General features: G+C 40.3%; 1 long non-coding RNA gene across 1 annotated transcript; it reads right to left on the reverse strand.

Moving 5' to 3' along the window:
* Positions 1-469: 469 nt before the first annotated feature.
* LOC123567995 (uncharacterized) lies at positions 470-4,726 on the reverse strand. Its single transcript, XR_006691196.2, has 2 exons — positions 4,587-4,726; positions 470-3,002 (listed from the first exon to the last, which is right to left on the reverse strand). It is a non-coding gene; the product is annotated as an uncharacterized lncRNA (long non-coding RNA).
* Positions 4,727-20,801: the final 16,075 nt, after the last annotated feature.

Genomic DNA, 20,801 nt, shown 5'->3' on the forward strand with positions numbered 1-20,801 from the left:
TTATCAGCAGCATGAAAATGGATGAATACATTGACTTTTACATTTTTCTGATTACAGGAGTGTCAGGTGTCTTTGGCACTTACTCTCAACTTGTTGCCATCTCTCCATCTCCATGGCCACCATCCTGACTGAGCCAAGCTGCCTTTCCACTCACTCTCAGTTACCTGACTTGGCTTTATTTTTAGCAGAGCACTTCTGCTGCCTTTTGCTTTTGTGTTTTTTTTTTTGTTTTTTTTTTTGTTTGTTTGTTTGTTTTTGTGAGTTTATTGATGGTTTCTACCCCTGGGGCATAAGCTGTGTAAAGGCAGGGATTTGTCTGTCTGGTGCATTGCTGCATTGCGGGTACAGAGAACAGTGCTTCGTACCTGGTAGATATCAAAAATATTTAAGACATGAATTGATAAGATAGATTTCAGACACAGAGCAAAGAAAAAAGAAGAAAATGACACTTTCTTTACAAACAAAACAATTTGGTAGCGTTTCCTTTAATACATGGGAGCGATTGTTTAAGGCAGTCAGCATGTTCCACCCCTAACCTCCCACCTCCATCTCCTTCTCCCTTCCCACTTGTACCAGACTCAGGAAACCACCGAGCAGACATGGAGGTGGGCTCTTTCTCGGTGGCGCATTGCACCTGGGGAGTTGCAGTTCACATGAGTATAGCAAAGGACTCTGCCAGTCCCGCATCATATGAGACTTGTTTTTCCTACATTCTGTTGTCTCAGAGCATCAAAGGCAGTGTTGCTCATGAATGATTAGCAATTGGCTTTGGGAGTGGGAAAAAAAAGCTGACTTGTAGTATTTGCCAATTTCTGTAGTGTAACTACTACCACCATAGCCAATTTCGAGGTACCGATTCACTGCACATGGAGCTAGGCAGATTTGCACAAAATCAGGTCTCATAAACTTGTACAAGTCACCTCCAGCACATCACTGAAAAAGGGAGGGCCCTCTGGGGTCTCACAGACTCAGGACTCCAGGTGGCTTGTGTGTTTGCTGTGGTTGTGACTCTCCTTTCAGGCACACAGGTGTTTGCTATAGTTTTGTCAGTTTCTGACGGAACAGTCATTCTTCCTGGTTGGTGGAAGCATTAACTTGCGTCTTTCAACCCCCTTCTCAGGGTCTTGTCAAGGCTATTACGGGGTCTTACCAAGGCATAGTGAGGGGAGGGATACTTCTGATCCTTGGTCTAAGGAAACATACAAAAACTCCACATCTTCCATTTGTTTTCTCAACTCAGATGGACTGTCTTGTCAGTGTTGATGACTACTTTAAAAAAATGACCATTCTGTTCTAATACTTGCTAATAATGGCCAAGCTATATGTGGTTGTGCCATGAGAACAGCTAAACAAAAAGATTGTTTCTTTCCACTCCAAAAACAGCATGAATGCATAGAACAACATAATGGCCATTTTCACTGCCAAAAACTAGGGTGGTGAGATTCTGCATCTTCAAAACTCATAATGATGGGCCTGAATCTTTGGATATTTTTTAGATGAGAACAGTCAATACATCACCAAGAAGCAGTTTTTCTGTGATGAGCATGCAATTTCTTTACAAGCAGGGAAAAATAGACTTGAATGTCATTATGCACAATTTTGAATGTACCACATGATCATAATAACTTTAAAACAAAAAATGAATAGAAAAAAGATTTGAAAAAATGCACCCAACTGTTAACTGTGCATGTCTTGGATGATAAAAATATTTGCATTTTCTTCCACTTTTTAAAGTTTCTCTACTTAAAAAAAAGACTGAATATTACTTTGATAACAGAAAAAAACATGTTCTTTTAACTGGTAAAAGCCAGAGAACAAGCACAGAAATAAATAATGTTTTTAACATTACCAGTGAAACCAAGAGAAGCCCCTGGGGAGAAGGGCAGATGCTTCCTTAAACTACTGTCTGGGGTAGGTGGAAGTCTTAGCCTGGCATGGAAGTTGGGAAGAGGCAGCAGTAAGAGGATGGTTTAGAGAACAGCTTCTCAAATCCTGCTAGCATACCCTTGGCACAGTCACTACCTGCCACTTTACTGCAGGCATTGTAACCACTGTCTCAGCCATTGCTTCCAGCGTTGACCAGAATAAGAGTTCGAGGGATTTAGGGGCTAATCAAGGAAAAAGATATAACCACATGGGGCAGCAGCACACACAAGCTTTGTCTGGGGATGCTTTGACAACTCTGCATGTAGAGAACGCCCCTCACAGCAGGATTTTGCAGGGTCACTACTCCCAAGGGGAGGGAGGCGAAGGAACTCCTAAGGCAGAAGGGGGTGGAAGAGAGGGCCTCCATGTCTAGGTGATGCTGCTCAGCAGCACAGCAGATCCCCTGGGTCAGAGAACTCTGAAAAGCAGCATGGGTCTGCGGACATAACACCCTGAACGCGCCTGATCTCGTCTGAAGGGCAGTATAGGCTCATGGCCTTGTAACTCTATCTATAAAGAACAAGCTCTGGTGAGGTTCCACAGGATGTGCAATGCAGGCAGGTTCTACATGGCTAAAAATTTGCTTGTTTGGGCTGTTTTTAAAGTAATTGGATGTGTACAAATCTGAGTTTGGCACCAACAAGCTTTTGAGCTAACGGGTCTCAGCCTGTAGTGAAGAAATAAACAAGCTTGAGGCCAACACACAGAGGCCATCTTCAGCTGATTTTGTATAAGGATAGGATACCATGGAGCAAGGCAAAATCCTTGCTGGGTGGGTGCTGAGGAGACTCATGGGAACAGGTGGTGGCTGCCCAGCCTCTCCTGGTCAGTCCTGTCTTCACACCCTCCTCCAAGTCAACAGACTTGATCAATTTCAACCCCAGGGACTGCACCTTCCACTGCTTCTTCCTGACCAGAAGAGCAAACGAAGGTTGTGGTGCCAACAGGCAGGATGCCACCGCCTGGGCGGCTCAGGACTGTCCACTCTGAAGTCAGTCCTCATCTCTCCATAAGTTGAGTAGGTCATGAAGGCTTGGCCTTTGGTATTTGCAACAATATGTTGTCTACAAAAGACCCTAAAGTGAAAAGGATACATAATGCTTGAAAATGAAAGGATTAGAAAAAAATTAAGCAGTTAAATACAAGGCAGAATAAAGCTGAAGTAGAAACTTCAATATCTGATGAAATGGATTTAAATTAAAAAATTATAAGGAGCAAAGAAGGATGTTTTACATTTGTATGTCTGTAACAGGTGCAATAGAATGAAAATTATATCTCTCTCACAAATTTATAAGTATCAAACAGGACAACCTCAAAATATAAGATGCAAAAATTGATGAAAGGACAGAGAAATAGGCAAATCAACTGTATGAGAGACTTTAACTCATCTTTCCCTGAAATAGATTAATCATGCAACATTTTCAGAAATAACCATGATACGCAGAAATACAAAGACTTTCACAATACCACTGATAAACTTGAGATGTTATATATATATAGAACTCAGTATCAAATAAGCAAAAGAACTGCATGTGCTTTTCAACTAAATCTAAAAAACTTTTCAGAAAAATGCACAGTCCATCATAAAGGGAGCTCTAAGGGACTAACATTTACATACTCTGTTCTCTAACTACAACACAAGAAAGTTAGAAATTAACATCAAATGGCTGGTTTTTAAATCCCATATCTTTGGAAACTAACCTATTACTAAAGAGCCTATGGGTTAAGAAGGAAATAGTAAATTAAGGCATATTTAAAACTGAACGACAATGAAAACATTTCATGTCCAAATTGTTGTATCCAAAACGTTGTATCCGAAGACGACATTCATCAATTTATATTTATCAGAAAACAAGAATGTTAAAAATAAATTGATGAAGTTTTCATCTCAACAAGTTGAAAAAAGACCAATAGAGCAAATCCAAATAAACAAGATAGAAAGGTAGAATACAGGCAAGGGCAGAAATCCAACAGAGAAACAACAACAGGAAAACAACAGAGAAAAATTAACAGAACCAAAAGCTGGTTCTTTGGAATGATTATTAAAATAAATAAATTGCTGGCAAGGCAGATAGAGAAAGAGAAAGAGAGTGAAAGAGAAAGAGAGAGGGAGGGAGAGGAGGCAAATAATCAAAATAAACAACAAAAATAAGTACAGTCTAGCAATAAGTTTTTTATTGGGAGCATGTATACATTTAATGTGAAAAGCTACTGGATTCAATCCCAGAAAAAAATAAAATGCCAAACTGGAAAAAGAAAAAATACAACAAGAATAGACTGGCAATATTTAAAAAGTTGAAATTGTCATTGAAGACCCTCCCTCTTCCCCAGAACTCAAATCTAGATGGTTTCACATGTAAATCCTGACAAACTTTCAGAGAGTAGTTAATTTCTGTATTGCACAAGTTGTTTTAGAAAGTATAAAAAGTAATAGGCTACTGCTCATTGTATAAGTCATCTGCAATCTTGATTCTAAAATTAGATAAGGACAATTCATGAAATGAAAACCATAGGCCCGTTATATATTTGAACGTAGGAGCAAACCGCCCAAATAAAGTGTCAGCTACCCAAATCCAACAGCACATCTCATTCATTGTGATGAAGAAGGTTGCTCTGATACGAGGACATTTCAAATCAGAAAATGAATCTGTGTAACTCACCACATTCATGCATTCAAGGAGGAAAATCACGCAATTATCTCCAATGTGCTGAAAAAGCCTTTGTTAAGATGGAACTCTAACAAACCTGGAAGAGCAAGGAACATCGTTACTGGCAACCTTGCACGTAGCCACTTGGCCACGCAGGCAAAGGCTTGAACTGCAGCTGAATCTGAGTCTTGGCAAAATGCCTTGTGTTCCTCCCAGAACACAAGAGGATAAGAGACTGGTGAGTAGCTGCTATGAGGCCATTGCCCTCCCACTGCCCTGTCTCCCCTGGGAGGCTGTCAAGAGACAGTGTCTCATGGTTTCCTGGGTTCTCTGGGTTCTAATGAGGTCTGGGGCTTCCAGTCTCACCCCCCGCCCGTCCTGCGCCTCCTACAGAACTGCAGACGATAAACCACCCACTCAGCTGTGGTCTAGGCTTTGCTCCTCACCAGTGAGGTATCCCATAATTTCATTGCAGTCATTGACCTTTTCTGTTTTCTTGTCACCCTTCTGGTGTATGGGATAAGGACTGAGGGATGCTGGCACCTTTGACTTAAACACTTTTTCTTTCCGTCTGTAAGTAATCAACTGTGCAAATATAAAAGTGGCTCCTTTTGTCATTACCAGTTGAATCAGTAAAACTTCAAAAGCGAAGCCGGAAGGTGAAATGTGATTAATTTGATTACATTAGCATTGATAATTTCCATTCATCAAAGAACAGTGTAAACGAAATCATTGAGAAATCACAGAATAGGAGATGATTCTTGCCGTACCTATGATAAACAGGGGATTGCTTTCTAGAACACACAGAACTCCTGCAAAACAATAAGGAAATGATAGCATCCCAACAGAAAAAAAAAAAATGGGCAAAGGACAATGATGAATAAGCATGGTAGAGGAAAAAACCCAAGAAACTTAGAAGAGTGCAAAGACATGCTCAGAAACATTAGTAATCAGATAACTGAAAATTAACACTGTAATGACGTATCGTTCTATGCTTTTAGACTGGCAAGCTCAGTCCTGCAAGCTCTCTTGAGAAAGTCTCCATTGCTCATTATGGGGTGTGCATTGTCATAGTGACGGTAGGGGCAGGAAGAGCTAATCTGAGAGAAGACTGTGAAAGATCCCACGTCGTAAATAGGGACATTGTCTACAATTTAAATGTGCCAACGTTTACTTCTTCAAGCTGGGTTTGAGATGTTTTATTACCTACTCCCTACATTACAGCTTCCCAAGAATCTGCAAGCCCAATGGGGCTAAGATTTTATTACAGAATCTAGGCATTGTAGAAGCCATTATAATGATAAGAGTTCCTGATACTGAAACAAACAATATTATTTAAAACAAAAAATTTTATTAATACTTTTACAATTTTTGCCATGGAATACTTCAAAAGTTCGTAAGTATGAATGAGGATATTACTCAGGGAGTTTTGTGAGGACAAATGAACACAATTAACTGAAATATCATCTGATATTTGATCTAGATTTTAAAGGATAAATAACTGCAAAAAGATAAAAGCCTCGGTCATAATAAAAGCATTCTGGAAACTAGAAGTTTAGCGTGACTGGGTAGAGATGGAGGGAAAGGTAGGGCAGGAGTCTAGAGCGGTAGGAGTGTGAGCTGCCTCTATGGACAGAGGCGAGCCCTAACACATCAAAGAAAGGAAATGGCCCCATAGGATTTGTTTTTGACGTGGAAAATGCTGGTGGTAGAATGAAGAAAGAGCTACAAAGAGGAGAGATAATGGAGGGAGGCTATTGAAGGCAGTCAGGCTGAAAACGCAATGGTAGAACTCAGCATCTCAGAAAGACAAACACATAAACCAGCATGGCGGCCGGGGCTGTGAGCCAAGCCTGGTCGGGGACAGGGAGTCATTTTCTTGGGCATTTCCTCAGTAGGGAGGTAAGAGGGCTCTGGATCCCTGGAAGCCTGGCATTCCCAGACTCCAGGATTCACCTCCTTTCCCTCCCCAGACCCTGCCTTCCCCCAGCTGCCCCCTGACCTGAGGCTCTTCCCCTTCCCCTGTCTTTTGGCCTTGCCATTTTCTGGTCCTCTGACCTATCCCTTTTCTGAGAATCACTGAATTTAAAGCGAAAGTGGCCCCACAGATCACTCAGAATCTCATGGTTGTTTGAAAGACCAAATTGCTCGAGGGATCAATTGAAAGAAAAGACAGAAAATAACTCTGGCCTTGGCCCACAATCTTTGCCACTCATTCAATCACCAGTGCCTTTTCCGTTAGATGTGCTCTCAATCATCATCCTTATTTTGGAGGCACTTGTAGAAAGGTGGAGGAAAGTTTTAGTTAGTCAGCATATCACATTTCACGTTGACAAACTGGTTTGTGTAGTACCCTGTTTCCTATTTGCAAAGAGATGCAGTAATTAATCAGCATCCTATTCCCTTACTCCTCCTTAGGAATTACTGAACTCAGGCAAAGGTGGTGTATTAGTTTCCCAGGAATGCTGAAGCAAAGTGCCACGAGCTGGGTGGCTTGAAATAATGACAATTTCTTCTCTCACAGCTCTGGAGGCTAGACGTCTGAAGTCAAAATTCTTAGTAGGGCCAAACTCTCTCTGAAGGCCCCAGCAGAGAATCTATTCCATGCCTTTCTCTTAGCTTCTGCTGTTTCTGGCAACCCTTGGCATTTCTTGGCTTGTAGATGTGTTGTTCCAATCTCTGCTTCTATTGGTTGGCACATGGTGTTCACCCTGCATGTCACTGTCTCTGCATCTCTTTTCCTCTTCTTATAATGCCATGGGTCATACTGAGTTAAAGACCCACCCTACTCCAATAGTACCTTAACTAATTACATTTACAACACCCTATTTCCAAATAAGGTCACATTCCAAGGTTTCAAGAAGAACATTAATTTTGGGGACACTATTAAACTCAGTACAGGTACTCTTGGCTGGCTTAGTTTTACATTAGATTGACCTTTGGCGTTACCTAAATTATTAGGAACGCATCTACTTCTTATATCCCTCAGTTGCTTTCCCCATGAAACCACAGTCAATGAACCAGAGCCACAGACATTCACGCATGCACCCACTCTGCAAACATTTATTAGGCAGATACCATATGCCAGGGATTATGCTAATGAGGAAGTCAATGGAGGGGTTCACCTTCCAGGAGAGGAACAAACACATAAGCAAATAAATTTAAATAATGCTAATAGGAGGGGTGCAGAGGAGGGACCCTGGCCAAAACAGAAATGACTGCACTGAGTGAGGTTCTGAGGAGGAGGAGGAATATACAGGGGAATCAGGAAGGGAAGGGATTAGGGGTGGTAGGGCCAGGCCAGCACATGCAAAGGCACAGAGACATGAAAAACATTGGAATTGGAGGAGCTCCACACATTCCTGCTTGACTGAAGAGTCAACAGTGTCAGGGAGCAGCGAGAGAAGAGTTGGGAAAGATCATCGCAGACAAGAGGAGAGATGGGAGTAGGAACTTCAGCTTGTAGGTTGTATTAGTTTATTCTCACACTGCTATAAAGAAATACCTGAAGGCCAGGCACAGTGGCTCACGCCTGTAATCCTAGCACTTTGGGAGGCCAAGGTGGGCAGAGTGCCTGAGCTTAGGAGTTCGAGACCAGCCTGGGCAACATGGTGAAACCTCATCTCAACTAAAATACAAAAAATTAGCCAGGTGTGGCAGCACGCACCTGTAGTCCCAGGGAGGCTGAGGCAGGAGAATTTCTTGAACACAGGAGGTGGAGGTTGCAGTGAGCTGAGATTGCACCACTGCACTCCAGTCTCGGCGACAGAGTGAGACTCCATCTCCAAAAAAAAAAAAAAAAAGAAATACCTGAGACTGGAGTACTTATAAAGAAAAGAGGTTTAATTGGCTCACAGTTTTTCAGGCTATACAGGAAGCATGATGCTGGCTTTTTCAAGGCTTCTGGGGAGGCCTCAGGAAACTTATCATGGTGGAAGATGAAGGGGAAGCCTTCTTACATGGCTGGGGCAGGAGCAAGAGAGAGACGGGAGGTGATGCACACTTTTGAACAATTGGATCTCACAAGATCTCACTCTCCATCCTGAGAAAAGCACCAAAGCGCTGGTGCTAGACCATTCATGAAGGATTCATCCCCATGATCCAATCACCTCCCACCAGGCCCCACCTCCAACATTGAGGATTGCAAATAAACGTGAGATTTGGGTGGGGACACAGAGCCAAACCATATTCTAGGTGATGAGCAGGACTTTAAGCAACAGGTTAAAACAACACATCAGTCTTTAAAAGTGTACGTGGAGATCAGTGAGGAGGATGCACTGAAGAAGAGGATGGATTGAAGAGGAAGGGACTTGAGGCTAGGATGCTGGAGTGGATGTCTGGCTGCCACAGTTGGGAGACAGAAGGAAAACTGGAGGTTAAAAATACAGATTTGAGAGTCATGACTGCTTTGGGCATAGTCAGGGATGTGCCCAGGTTATATAGAATTTTCAAAAGAAATACAGCGGAAGCTCAGAGATCTGAACATGTGCAGCCCACAGAAGAAGGAGCAGTGGGAGACCAGGAAGACAGATGAGGATGGAGTAGGAGGACAGGAGACAGGAACATGGCAGCAGGCTGCTTCTTGGACCAAAAACCATGGGGAGGTGGAGTCCACGGAATATTCTGGGCTCAGAAACACAAGCCACAGACCACACACACACACACACACACACACACACACAGTGTTTCTATAACCATGATTTCACATTAGAGAATTTAAGTTTCTAAATATATAAAGTTAGTATTTTGGTGATGATTGTTAAAGCTATATCCACTCAAATGTCAAGAGCAGTTAAAAGCACTTCAAAAATCCTTTGGAAATATTTTTTACTGAAGGAAATTTATTACAGCAAATGCATTCCATAGACAAAGAAGATATTAGAGTTTTTCTGTACTTCTCCAAACCTACTCTGCCATAAAGGTGTTTCCTAGGATAAATTTGTTCAATGGTTGGGATGGAACTCCAGTGACGCTTATAAAAATAACATCCAAACACACATACACACACACACACACACACACACACAGAGAGAGAGAGAGAGAGAGAGAGAGAGAGAGAGAGAGAGAGAAAGTTAATCAACAATTTTAGCAGTTTATTTTCCTTTCTTTTCTTTCTTTCCTTTCTTTCTTTCCTCTTTCCTTCCCTCCTTTCTTTCTCTTCTTTCTTCCTTCCTTCCTTTCTTCCTTCCTTCCTTTCTCTTTCTTTCTTTCTTTCTTTTCTTCTTTCCTTCCTTCCTTCTTTCATTCTTTCTCTTTCGTTTTCCTCCTTCCTTCCCTTCCCTTCCTTCCTTTCCTCCTTCTTTCCTTCCTCTTCTCCTTCTTTCCTTCCTTCCCAACAGAAAACTTACAGAGCACCTATAGGCAATTTTCTAGATTTGCACACTCAGGCATCAGGAAATGCTGATAATCATTAGGAAGTAGGGTCTATCCAATCCAGCTATATAGACAACACCACCTAAGGAACTAAAAAGAAAATTCTGGACATCTTTATGAAAGTAAGAAAATGCTTTTTTAAGAATAGTGGAAGCCACGCTGATGAGACAGCCCCCTAGAATCCATCATGCCTATATATATCTAAGGGTGCATTAAGGACCTGTGGCCCGCGTATGTGTCTTTTTGCAGCTCCACCGTCCTGAGGAAGTGGTGGCCTTCCTGGGCCAGTGTGGCTGAGAGCACAGTTCAGTTGACCTGTGTTCCTCAGCTCTAGGTTCTGCAGTTCCCTCCCGTGGGGTCCATCCTGCTCTGGTCCATTCTGTCAGTGCAAGGAGGTCTGATTTCTTTTGGCTATGTCTTGGTTTCTTTCTACACACTTGTCCAGAGCTCAAGCTTTGAGATCTGACTTTTCATCCGTTCATATGTATGAAAGATTCACAAATTCCAGTTTGTCTTAGTGGACAAGACCACAGGGCAGATCATCTTGTGCTTCTAACTGGAAGCCCTGTATCTGCAGCCTCTCACACCCTGGTCTCCCTGTGGGGAAGGAGGAGCCTTTCTGTGGAAGGTTTCCGTTGCCTCCTGCCAGGTGTCTAATGAAAATGACAATAGTCGCTACACTCACTGCATAATGCCGTTACCTATATGTCCAGTCAGCCCTGTCCTCCAGGGCTACAGATAATTACTGCTTAATTATGTCTTAGTCAAAGCTGCACAGTTAGCTTATAAAATGCAGTGTTTCTAGTTGCCATGGCTTAAAGATGACAGGTAGGTTTATCTTTAGATACTCCATGAATTTGTACTGATTTTATGCAAAAGGTTTCCAAAGTCAGTTCTTGTTATTTTATTCTGCATGTAAGCTTTTTCTGCAGAATCTTTCCTTCCTGTGTCTACCTGGATCCCTGCTTACCACTTCAAACTGGTTTCCTCACCCTGGAGCAGGTTCCCCTTGCCCTTCCCCCTCAGAATATCTAGACCAAGTTTTCAGATGGGCATGAGTTAGGTTCACCCTACAGCAGGTTCACCCTGCAGCAGGTTCCCCATCCTCTTTGGAATATCTGGACTAAGCTTTCAGATGGGCTTGAGTTAAGTTGCTGCTCTTTTAAGGATGACGTTTCTTAGCAACAATGGATTGCCTGCTTTGTTTTCTGTGGATCGATTGTCTCTGTCTGCTGCTCTCAGCTCCATTTTTTTCAAACTGATCATTGGGAATAAATATTCATGATGAGCTGAAACTAACATGCTCCCCCCTCCAAAATAAACTAAAAAACCTAACCAAAGGAACACATTGAGGGACTATTCTAGTTGTCCTATTCGAGTTGAATATTCACAGTATTCATCAGTACTATTTAAAAACTCTAAATGTGCTTGTTGTTTTAGTGTCTGGAACAATTGTAGCCAGTAAAATTCCATATGTATATATAGATGATTTACTTTTATTTATTTGATTATGAATGCAAGTAAAATATTATTTTCTTTATATGCTCATTGACTGCTTACGTTTCTTGTATGAGTTGGCCAGTCAGGATCTCTGTCCATTTCTCTCCTGCGGCCTTTGTTAGCAGAATTAAATTTCTTTCCTGACCACTCCTCACCAGCCAAGTAAGCATGAGTTCCATCCACCCAGAGCCTCAGACTATGCATCACTAAAGCAAGAAACGTAGACCCGAGAATCCCCAGGTCCTTAGAGGCCTGTGGAGGTCCTCTGATTCTAGAATTTACTTCCTTTCACCCCAGAAGTAAGTGTTAGGAAGGAAAACTTCAGAGCAGTGTGAGAGAAGGAAATGGGGGACCCTACTTATTTTGTGGCCATGGAAGTCAGCAGCTCTGAGAGGGGAGTTGAGCATGAGGAGCAAGGGGAGCAAAGGGAGACATGAGCATGAGTAGAAGCGGCCAATTGCAACACAGAACAAGGGAGGGATGAGGGGTGGCAGGGACCTTCAGGGAAACTGGCACCAGGCACCGAAGGTATGAGAGCCTCTGAACCAGCTCATAAACAGATAAGAACAAATGGGAATGCGGTGTTCTTCCCAGTATCTGCTCCCTTTACCATGTAGCTTCTCGGTGCTCACCCACAATGGGCAGGGAAACTTCCCCACATCTTTATGATGGACTCAACCCTGTGGTTTGCTTTGGCCCGGGGGGTTGTTAGCCCACTTGATGTCGCCCAGGCTGGAATACAGTGGTGCAATCACAGCTCCTTGCAGCTTTGAACTCCTGGGCTTGAGCAATCCTCTTGCCTCAGTCGCCCGGGTAGCTGGAGCTACAGGTGCACACCACGATGCCTGGCTAATTATTTTATCTTTGGTAGAAACAGGATCTTCTTGTGTTGGCCAGGCTAGTCTCAAACTCCTCAAGTGATCCTCCCACCTCAGCCCCTCAAAGTGCTAGGATTACAGGTGTGAGCCATTGCACCCTGTCTAGAATTTTTAAAAAGCAATTCATAGTATTGCAGTTATGAATCTCAAGACTGAAACTCCTAGATCCATGTGTGTGGCAGCCTGGTGCTGTCTGTGCAGTTGAAATAGCCTTGACAGCCTTGAGCCCGTGCTTGGTGGAACTCCTACTGATGTAGTGTGAAGACACACTTGTGTCTGGAGCACACGTCTCAAGTGTAAATCCTCTGTTCCAAACAAGTTTCAATAGGTTTTGTTTTATTTTTTTGGCTACTAATTCACACACTTGTCCTGTGTTAATAGCCAGTGATTAATTTCAGGTTCTCTTTCATGTGGGAATTACTCACAGCTCCTCTCAAAACTATGCTGCATTCATCAGCATGACTCATCTTTCTCCAATTCCAGAGCAAATAGCAGGGACTATCCAGTCCGTACTTCAGGAAATGAGCGAGAGTGAAGTAAGCTGGCAAACGACTGCTATTTCTCTTCTTCTGAGTTTGAAATGAAAGGTTTTTTCCAGTATAAGATTATTCTTAGGCCGGGTGCAGTGGCTTGTGCCTGTAAACCCAGCACTTTGGGAGGCCAAGATGGGAGGATCACTTGAACCCAAGAGTTTGTAATCAGCCTGGGCAATGTAGTGAGACCCCCATCTCTACAAAAATAATTTTAAACAATTAGCCAGGCCTGGTGGTGTATGCCTGTGGTCCCAGCCACTTGGGAGGCCAAGGTGGGAGGATTGCTTGAGCCCAGGAGGTAGAGGTTGCACTGAGCTGTTGTTGTGCCACTGCCCTCCAGCGTGGTGTCACATAAAGAAACAAATATACATAAGAAGCATATAGTGGGATGGGTTTTCCCAATGTGAACCCATTGGTGTAATCAGCACCCAGAGAGAGAATCAAAACATTAGCAGCCCCTAGAAGCCCCCATGGGCCCTTATTTCTAAATTCATAAATGAGCTTTGTCCATCCCTGAAGTTTTATATCAATGGATTACATACTATATACTCTTTGGTCTGGGTGTTCTTTTTTTAAAATTGTTGTTAGGTTCGTGCATTGTATCCATATTGCTGTTCAGCAATTGCTTGTTTCTTTTCATTGCTGTATAGCATTCATAACAATCCACAGTTTATTTACTGGAAACTATTAATTCTGTCCTTCATGATTAATGATGTGAACCCCCACTTTCAAGTAGTTATCAGCCAATTATTCAATAGCTTTTGTTCATTTTTCTACTAGATTTTTTCCTTGGGTTTAATTTTTTAATTTCTGTTTTTTATTTTTATTTATTTTTATTTTTTTTTATTTTTGAGACGGAGTCTCGCTCTGTTGCCCAGGCTGGAGTGCAGTGGCCGGATCTCAGCTCACTGCAAGCTCCGCCTCCCGGGTTTACGCCATTCTCCTGCCTCAGCCTCCCGAGTAGCTGGGACTACAGGCGCCCGCCACCTCGCCCGGCTAGTTTTTTTTGTATTTTTTTAGTAGAGACGGGGTTTCACCGCTTTAGCCAGGATGGTCTGGATCTCCTGACCTCGTGATCCGCCCGTCTCAGCCTCCCAAAGTGCTGGGATTACAGGCTTGAGCCACCGCGCCCGGCCTGTTTTTTATATTTTTTAATTTTTTAATTTTGAAAAATGTCAATCTACAAAAAAGTTGCCAGAATTTCCTACTGAATAATCATATACTTTTTCATCTAGATTCATCAGCTGTTAACCATTAATCATATTTGTTGTATTTTTCTCTCCATCTCTCTATATATCAACTTTTTGTGAATCATTGAGAATGAATCATGTTGATACCATGTTCCCCAGTCAATATTCACCAAAATTCTTATCCGGAATAATTATTACTATAGTGGTTGCAAAATCCACTCTGTTATGCCTTCTACATTTATGAGTTGCCATTCTACTGTAAAATGTTTGCCACATTTGTTGTATTTTTCTATCTGTCTACCTACCTATGTACCAATCAGCTTTTTTGTGAATCACTGAGGGTAAGCTGTAGACACTATAATCCTTTGTTGCTGAATAGTTAAGTATATCTTGAATACAAAGACATTTTCTTTCAAAATTACTATATCCAATCCAATAAATTTAACATTTTTATATTAATATTATATCATGTATTATCATACAAATTTGGCAATTATCTCAATAATGTCTCTGGAATAGCATTTTCTCCTAATGTGGTATCATACGTTGCTTTTAATTTTCACATCTGTTTAGTCTTCTTTAATCTGAAATAGGTTCTTAGCCTTGTTTTTTTATGATATTGAATTTTTTTTGAAGAATGTAGAGTATTCATGTTGTAAAAAGTGCTCTAATTTGGCTATTTCTGGTTTCTTCTCCAAGACTAAGTTAAAGGTACTTATTTTATCAGAATATTTCATAATTGAGGCTGTGTCTACGTCTCAATGCATCACTTCAGAAAGCTTGTGACATCATTCTGATCACTCAGACAAAGAGGTGTCCACTAGATTTCTCCACTAAAAAGATTCATTTTCCTTCCATGTAATTAATACATAATCGATAGGGAGATTGACACCATGTTGATACCATGTTTCCCAGTAAAGACTCACCCAAATTCTTGCCTGAAGTAAATATTAATATAGTGGTTATAAAAATGGCAATTTTAAACTCGTTATGCCTTTTATATGTACTAATTGTCATTCTACAGTAAAAAATGTTTTACCTGTATTCATTCATCTATATGTTTAGTACAGTATGGACTCCTGTTTTCACTTTATATTCAATATGTTATTATTCACTTTTGTTTTTATTCTTTTGAGAAACAGAGCCGTCCTAAACTTCACCAATGGAAGGTCCTTGATGCCAGTTTGCACATGTCATGTTGAAGGGGTGTGATCTTTTAACACTTCCTTGATTTATGGACAAGATATCCCAGGCTTACTCATAGTCTTCTGATGATCATAATTTCTTGATCAAGTTCAATTTATTAATATATGGCTACCACTCTGTACTCTGATTAGGAAATCTTGTTTAATACAAGTTCACCTTATTTATGGCTACTGCTTTTTGTATTTTGACTTGAAAATCCTTGCTTACTTAACACAAGTTCAGGAAATTATTTTCCTGTGATTTTTTTTTCTACAGGCTTTCATGCTTAGATCTACAATCCTGCTTGAATTTGATTTTGCTTATGGATTGTATATAAAGTTCTGGTTCTTCTCTATAAGGAAGAAAGTACTATTAATTATGGAGCAGTCAGCAGGTATAAACTAGACTGATCTGGGAAAATTTGGACAATGACCATGCACCACTTTAAAGTCCTCTGCTATGCATTGGCTTCTGGCTACCTCAGTACCTCATTTCTTACAGGTTTCCCTGTCACACTGATAGCTTAGCTATTCCTCAAACCTGTCAAGACAGCCCTTATCCTAAGCCTGTGCTCTTTTTTCCAACAGAACTCTCCTCTTCCATATAGCTGTTGGGCCTACTCTTCACTGAGGTCTCTGAGAGTCACCTCCTGAGACATATTTCCGCAACCACCCAATCAAACATAGCTCCACCTTATGCCCTTGGTTACTGTCTACTTCTTTACCCTGTGTCCTTTTCTTAACAGCACTTCCCACCACCTGATGGAGTGGAGGATTCTAAGTTCCAAGAGAGCAGAAGCAGATTTTCTTTCATTTACTGTTGTGGCCTCACATGTAGCTTCGACTGTGCCTGTTGCACACCAGGATGCAATAAATGTTGGCCAAGTGCCTGAATGGAGTGTTTGTCTCTTTCATATCTTAACATGGACCTAGCCTTTCTCACCATATTCTTTTTAAAACTGTTTATTTGCTTCTTTGGTCTGCTTACTTTTCCAGAAAAAAAAAATAGAATATAATTTTAAATTATCTAACAAACAAGCAAGCAAAAATATCTCTATTTGTTGAAATCATCTGTCTTAGTCCACTTTGTGCTACTATAACAGAATACTTAAGATTGAGTAAGTTAGAAAGAAAACAAATTTACTTCTCAGGATTCTGGTGGCTGGGAAGTCCAAGATCATGGCATTGGCCTCCGGGGAGGACTTACTGCTGTGTCCTCACATGGCAGAGGCAGAAGTGCAAGAGAGCAAGCCAAACTAATGCTGCGTGAAGCTTCTTTTCTAAAGGCCTTAATCCCTTTCCTGGGGAAGGAGTGCTCATGGCCTAATCATCTCTTATAGACCCCACCTCTTAATACTATCATATTGTAAACACCTAAATTTTGAAGGGGATACATTCAAATTATAGTATTGTCTAAACTTAAAAAATAACTTGGGGAAAATTGACATTTTTAACAATATCTGCCTTACCATTGAGAAATATGGAATGTTTATTCTTTCATTCCTCTCGATAGTTCTTCTACAGCTCTCAATGCAGCTTTTAAATTCTATCATATATGTTTGTTTTTGAGATTATTTTGAGGTATTTTATGGAATCTTTCATGTTATTAGAGTGAATAGTATTCTTTTTCTATCATGTCTTCTGTAACTCAAGATTTAAAGTATATAGGAAAGGTCTTTTGGGTATTGGTTTTATCCACATACTTTGATGAATTATCTTCTGATATGGTACATTGCAGGACGCTTTGCTACTACGGATATATAATCATCCTAACAATGACTAAAATAATGATAGCGATCATAGTCATGAGATAACAATTACAGCAATAACATGACGATGACATAGCAGAACACTAAATTGCAGGTGTTCTCAACACCTATAATGCCCTGCAACAAATATTTGTTGTTATGAATGAACAAATTTGTAGCCATACCTGGGTGTGGTGGCTCATGCCTGTAATCCCAGCACGTTGGGGGGCAGAGGCAGGTGAATCACCTGAGGTCAGGAGTTCGAGACCAGCCTGGCCAACCTCATGAAACCCCGTCTCTACTAAAAATACAAAATTAGCCGGGCGTGGTGGTGCATTCCTGTAATCCTAGCTACTCAGGAGGCTGAGGTAGGAGAATTGCTTGAAACCAGGAGGTGGAAGTTGCAGTAAGCCGAGATCATGCCATTGCACTCAAGCCTGGGCCGCAAGAGCAAAACTCTGTCTCAAAAAAGAAAAAAAAAATGTAGCCATAGTCACAATTCTCATTTTCTCCTGAGTGCACCTCAAATGAATTCCTCCTATGATGATGAGCATTGTTTGGAAAGAACAATTCTTAATCTGCTAGGCAAGAATCCTTCCAGTCCTACTTTTCAAAAAGTTATATCTGGAAAGGGGATTAAAATGTATTGAAATCATTGTCAACACCTTTTGAAATGGTTCCATATCTTTTTCTTTTTTCATATGTCTGTTTAATGCATTATTTAAATTTTATAACATCTTTCTAATCCTGGAATAAATCCTACATATCTGTGTATGTGTATGTTCAGATTTAGTATGGAGGTTTGTGGTAAAATTTTGATTAGAATCTTCACACGTGAGACTGATTTACAATTGTCATATCTGTGCTGTGCTAATCCACGTTGAAATCAGCTTTAGGTTAGCATTTCAAAAACTCATTGCCTGTGAAATTATGTAACTTACTTGAAAGGATAACTAAAGCCAGAGCCTTTAAAGAGTAATTATTTGAAAATCCCTATGATACTTTTTCATTAGTGGCCCTGTTGTTTTAAAGGTTTTCTTATTTAACTTTTATGTTCTGGGGTACATGTGCATGTTTGTTATATAGATAAATTTGTGTCATGGGGGTTTGCTATACAGATTATTTTATCACCCAAGTATTAAGCCTAGTACCCATTAGCTATTTTTCCTGATTCTCTCCCTCCTCTCACCCTTCACCCTCTAAAAGGCCCTGGTGTGTATTGTTCCCCTCTACGCGTCCACATGTTCTCATCATTTAGCTTCTACTTAAAGTGAGAACATATGGTATTTGGTTTTCTGTTCCTGCATTAGTTTGCTAAGGATAATGGCCTCCAGCTCCATCCATGTTCCTGCAAAGAACATGATCTCATTCTTTTTTTATGGCTGAATAGTATTCCATGGGGTATGTGTACCACATTTCATTTATCCAGTCTACCATTGATGAGCATTTAGGTTGACTTCATATCTTGGCTATTGTGAATAGTGCAGGGACAATAAACATATACATGCATGTGTCTTTATGGCAGAACAATTTATATTCCTTTGGGTATATATCCAATAAGGGGATTACTGGGTCAAATGGTATTTCTGTTTTTAGGTCTTTGAGGAACCACCACATTGTCTTTCACAATGGTTGAGTTAATTTACACTCCTACTAACAAAGTATAAGTCTTCTTTTTTCTCTGCAAACTAGCCAGCATCTGTTATTTTTTGGCTTTTTAATAAAATCCATTCTGACTGATGTCAGATGCTGTCTCATTATGGTTTTGATTTCAATTTCTCTAATGAACAGTGAAGTTGAGCCTTTTCTCATATGCTTGTTGGCTGCAGGTATATCTTCTTTTGAAAAGTGTCTTTTCATGTCCTTTACTCACTTTCTAATGGGGTTGTTTTTTTCTTGTAAATTTGTTTAAGTTCCTTATAGATGCTGGATATTAAACCTTTGTCACATGCATAGCTTGCAAAAATTTTCTCCCATTCTGTAGGTTTTGTGCTCACTCTGTTGGTAGTTTTCTTTCTGTGCAGAAGTTTAGTTTCATTAGATCCCATTTGTCAACTTTTGCTTCTGTTGCAATTGCTATTGGTGTCTTCATCATGAAATCTTTGCCTGTTCCTATGTTCAGAATGGTATTGCCTAGGTTGTCTTCCAGGGTTTTTATAGTTTTAAGTTTTACATTTAAGTCTTTAATCCATCTGGAGTTGATTTTTGTATATGGTGTAAGGAAGGAGTCCAGTTTCAATCTCCTGCATATGGCTAGCCAGTTTTCCGAGCACCATTTATTGAATAAGGGAATCCTTTCTCCACTGCTTGTTTTTGTCAGGTTTGTCAAATATCACATAGTTATAGGTGTGTGGCCTTTTTTCTCAGTTCTCTATTCTCTTCCATTGCTCTATATGTCTGATTTTGTACCAGTAGCATGCTGTTTTGGTTACTGTAGCCCTGTAGTATGGTTTGAAGTCAGGTAGTGTGATGCTTCCAGCTTTGTTCTTTTGCTTAGGATTGTCTTGGCTATTTGAGTTCTTTTTTGGTTCCGTATAAATTTTAAAATATTATTTTCTAGTTCTGTGAAGAATGTCAGTGGTAGTTTGATAGAAATAGCAATGAATCTATAAATTACTCTGGTCAGGGTGGCCATTTTAACTATATTGAGTCTTTGTATCATGAGCATGGAAAAGTTTCTATTATTTAAAAAACTCTCACAGAATATTTTCGTTTATTGATATTTTCAAGTATCATTTCTGCTAAGTAGGCTCATGGCTTTTGGAAATAGCATTATAACTTTTGTGACAATTACAACTTTCTTTCTTTCTCTCTTTCTTTTCTTTCTTTCTTTCTTTCTTTCTTTCTTTCTTTCTTTCTTTCTTTCTTTCTTTCTTTCTTTCTTCCTTCCTTCCTTCCTTCCTTCCTTCCTTCCTTCCTTCCTTCCTTCCTTCCTTTCTTTCTTTTTTGAGATGGAGTCTCACTCTGTCACCCAGGCTGGAGTGCAATGGTGCAAGCTTGGCTCACTGCAACCTCCACCTCCCGGGTTCAAGTGATTCTCCTGCGTAAGCCTCCTGAGTAGCTGGGACTACAAGCACGTGCCACCATGCCCGACTAATTTATTTTTTGTACTTTTTAGTAGAGACAGAGTTGTTTTGCCATGTTAGTCAGGATGTCCTCGATCTCCTGACCTCGTGATCTGCCTGCCTCGGCCTCCCAAAGTGATGGAATTACAGGCGTGAGCCGCTGCACCTCACCACAATTACAACTTTCTAATTTTATGTCTTTGTATGGTGGATTCTTAAAAATTAAATTTGATTTCTCCTTTTTACTGATTTTGTAAAAAGAAGCAGCTCTTGATTCCATTTATAGATTTCTTTTTTCACAATTAAGTAATGTCTGTCATATTTCTTTTATTTCTTTTCTCCTGGTTTCCTTAGGACTAATTTTGTTTTTTAATCATAGCAAATAAGTAAACAAATCATACACACGTACACACACATGCATACACACACACACGTGCACACACAATCTGAGGTGAATATCTAGTCTAGAAACTTACTGTGTCATTCCTTTTCTTAAAAGTCGTGCCTTTCTGTCTGATAATCTTATTCAGTAAGACGTATGTATTTTAAAACTGTGCATTCTCATTTTCATTCCATCTAAGTTACCCACCATTGTATATTTTAATTTACCTTTTAATCCTACAGGTTTTTAGACAAATGATTTTCATTTTTATTTATTTTTGAATTTATGAGTGATTTGGGTACTTTCTTTTAAACCCAGGTTATTAATTTGTAGGTTTGTTTGCATTTTGTTTAAAAATATGTTTTGTACAATTT

Source organism: Macaca fascicularis, chromosome 12 (assembly GCF_037993035.2).
Source record: "Macaca fascicularis isolate 582-1 chromosome 12, T2T-MFA8v1.1".
Lineage (NCBI taxonomy): Eukaryota > Metazoa > Chordata > Mammalia > Primates > Cercopithecidae > Macaca > Macaca fascicularis.